Source organism: Silene latifolia, chromosome 10, assembly GCF_048544455.1.
Source record: "Silene latifolia isolate original U9 population chromosome 10, ASM4854445v1, whole genome shotgun sequence".
Taxonomy (NCBI): domain Eukaryota; kingdom Viridiplantae; phylum Streptophyta; class Magnoliopsida; order Caryophyllales; family Caryophyllaceae; genus Silene; species Silene latifolia.
The window spans coordinates 98,163,731-98,167,250 of record NC_133535.1 but is presented as its reverse complement, the minus strand read 5'-3'; the positions used below and the strand labels follow the sequence as shown (position 1 = coordinate 98,167,250).

General features: G+C 36.1%; 1 long non-coding RNA gene across 1 annotated transcript; it reads left to right on the top strand.

Moving 5' to 3' along the window:
* Positions 1-232: 232 nt before the first annotated feature.
* LOC141609088 (uncharacterized) lies at positions 233-1,664 on the top strand. The gene is made up of 4 exons (XR_012527198.1): positions 233-287; positions 461-613; positions 1,174-1,230; positions 1,600-1,664. It is a non-coding gene; the product is annotated as an uncharacterized LOC141609088 (long non-coding RNA).
* Positions 1,665-3,520: the final 1,856 nt, after the last annotated feature.

Here is a 3,520-nt window from a genome sequence, read left to right as displayed (position 1 = left end):
ATGGTATATTATTATATCAGATGTCCATTTGATTCACCCAAAATAAGACTTAAAACAACTCCGTACCCAACTATCACACTACTCGCTTATTCACTACGACTTCTTCTCCTAACTCCAAAGACTCTCGCACTCCCAAGTCCCAACCCGAACATTCTCGACTCATCGCTACTCACTATGACCGGTACTAGTCCACCAGTGACTTCTTCATCGACATCAACGGCAACCGCAGATGCGTTCATTCCCCACGTCCACCCCTTCCATTTCGTCGATGTTCTCGATTTCCAACGGTTTCTTTCTTCTCCATCCTTTTTTTCCAATTTCTTTGTTGATTTCATTATTAACCTGATTTATTCTTATATTAATCTTATCTCTTGATTAATTGTTTGATTTTGTTTTGATGAAATTGTTTAATTTCTTTGGAAAGTAAAACCCTAATTTTGATGAAATGGGTTTTTATTAGGGTGAACCGTATATGTTGCTACACATACAGAGTCAAGGGAAGGGATAGACTCCATATGAAAGAAGGGGGACTATTCATCCCATATGTCTTGCGTGAATTAAGGGCGACCACCGGAGTACTACTCGACACTATTGCTCCTCGCCCCTCTTTTAGGTTTGATTAATTTCTTCTCCAACTTTGGTTAATCGCCATTTTTTTTTTTGTATTAAGTTTTTTTGTGAGGCAAATTGGTTTAGTTTGGATGAGTATTGGGAGTATTGAGTACATTGTCTATTCAACAAAGATCCCAATTTTGTAGCTTGAGATTTAGCGTTTACCTCTTAACTTCCTAATTTCCCCACTGCCTTGAATGGCTTGAGGATTGTGGGCGAGAGAAAATTCTTGGAAAGTGCATTGATTGTAACAATGGCAGTGACATTTCCCCACTACCTTGAATCGCTCATTCACATCATGTGGTAAGGGGAGTTGGGTTAGATGACTGATAATGAACTTTGCTTAATGGATTGCATTGTCATTTTCTTTGGGTTCATTTCATATTTGAGTGCTAGTATGATCTAACGAGAAGTTGAATAACTCGGAAATTGAAATAGGTTAGATGCAATGGACAAAAGGATTGCTAAAATAGTATAGTTGTTCACTATTTGCCAAAACTGTTGCTCTTCATATTCTGATATCTCTTACGCATGATGGTGAGTTGTGTGATTTTTTCTTAGTAGGCCATACGAAAATTGGAGAAGTAATAAAATTTGAGTATGGGTTGAACTTATGAGGTAATGAACTATCTATTTCTCTAATTCGGCTATTGTTTCATGCAATTTTAGACCTTTCTCTTTATAGAACAAGTTTTTGTGTTTATCTTGCAAAGAAAAACTGTTTGAGTAATTCTAGTTAGATTGTTAGGGACTACAACTTGAACAAATGACTAGAGATTTTAAATCATGCAATTTTAGACCTTTCTTTATTCGTTTCATGCAATTTTATACTTCAATATTTTAGTATGGTATCCTTCAATATTTTAAATCATGCAATCTTAGGGACTACAACTTGAACAATGACTAGAGTAATTCTAGTATGGTATCCTTCAATAGTTTATACTTGGAATCAATTATACGTTTCTTATCGTTTATTCTTACCTGCAGAGAGCCGCTCATAAACACCTGTCCCGTTTGTAGCGAGGTTCTTGATAGCTGCAATTGGGTAGGCAAGATGGTTCATATGACCTTGTGTTTCAACGAAGGGACTTGGAACAATGTCATGATTGGGGTTTCTTAACGAGATAAAGCGAGGCTTCATATGGGGAAGTGTTTGTCACAATTCTTTATACCACATTTTGAAAATGTTTATATTTATAAGCATTAGGTAAATCAATTTTATCTCTATGACTCTACAGGATCAGATCAACTTATCTGAAGTCAAATACCCATTGGATCATTTTTAAGGTATGTAGTTCAAGTAGACGTTTAAACTTCAATCTTGTTGCATTATTCAGCAATATCTAACAATCTTGGATTTAGCTATTACTGGGGATGAGATATATATCTGGGTTCACTTCTACTAGTGTTGTTGACATTTTTCGCAATTAACATTCTCAGCAAAGATCTAGTCAAACCCATCTAGTCAAACCTCGTGCCAATTACTCATTTGATGATTCTTTTTTACGGACTTTTAATGAATTTTTCATTAGGGAATGAAGCCGAGATGAGAGCGGTTGCATATAAGGATCGTGATGATGTTGCAGTATGTGCCGCTGTAAGGGTACATGGTAATTATTTTGGCCAATTGAAGTCGTTGAAGCTCATGGCTCCATCGCAGTGAGCCGCTTATAACGGATGTCCGGCGACGTAGCTTCATTAAAGACTATAAATGTTATTTCGCCATTACCATAACATTAGGTCTAATTATTGTTCTTTTGTCTTCTGTGTTCTATCTTAGGCCCAATTTTTTTCATTTCTCTAATATTGTGGAATTGAAACGCAGGACGTGATGTTGAATTAGATGACATGTTTGAGCTTTTAATAGACGGTTCATCCGTATTGTAACTGAACTGTACGCTCTTGATCCTAATCCTAAATGTGTCAATAAATTTTATACTTTTGTACATCTAGTCATATTTCCTATTAGTGTCTCGAGAATTCTAATTACCTTCATAATTTGGACAAAGTTAAGGCGTAAGGCTTATGGGGAGGGGCTATGCCGATTTATTGCTAATGAGGATCTACTATGCAAAATCAAGAGTACTAATTGCCGCCATTTGGTCGAGGACCTTTTTTTTACATCGAGTTATGTTATAACTTGGTTTCTATTTTTGTTGATAGGTTAGTTGTCTTAATAAATTTGGATCTTTTCGTAATTGACTTCAGATAATCGATTGATTGTATAAACATATTTGTTGATTATTGAATCATCTTTTGCATTTGTGATCATGTGTAGTAGTAATGTATTGGGTAATAATTTAGTAATATATATTTTTTTTTATAAAAATTAATAATTATAAACATCGGATTTTTATAAAAAACCGATGTCTATATTTTACAATAGACATCAGACTATTTAGATATCTGATGCCTATGGCAAGTAATGGACATCAGACTTCCAAAAAGGCTGATGTCCGTTGATCAAATAGACATCGGTTTTCCTAAAAATCTGATGTCCATTGATCAAATAGACATCGGTTTTCCTAAAAATCCGATGTCCATTGATCAAATAGACATCGGTTTTCCTAAAAATTCGATGTGCAAATTTTAATGGACATCGGTTTAAAATCCGATGTCCATTACTCCATAATGGACATGACCAAACTCTACATCGGTTGTGTATCCGATGTCCATATAGTGAAAAGTCCGATGTCCATCACAAGTTTTGTAGTAGTGACATTCAGACTACGGATAACTTTCTCAAACTTACTGAAAGATACCTGTTCCCTGGTTGGCACGAGTCTCTCCGGATATGGGGCTGTAAGGAGCACCTTAGCCCTCTCCTCTAATTCGCGCGCGCCGGCGTCCTTGGACTTTGGCTGGAAGTCCGTTACCTTTTCTTTGTTGAAGCTAGATCCCTCCTCAG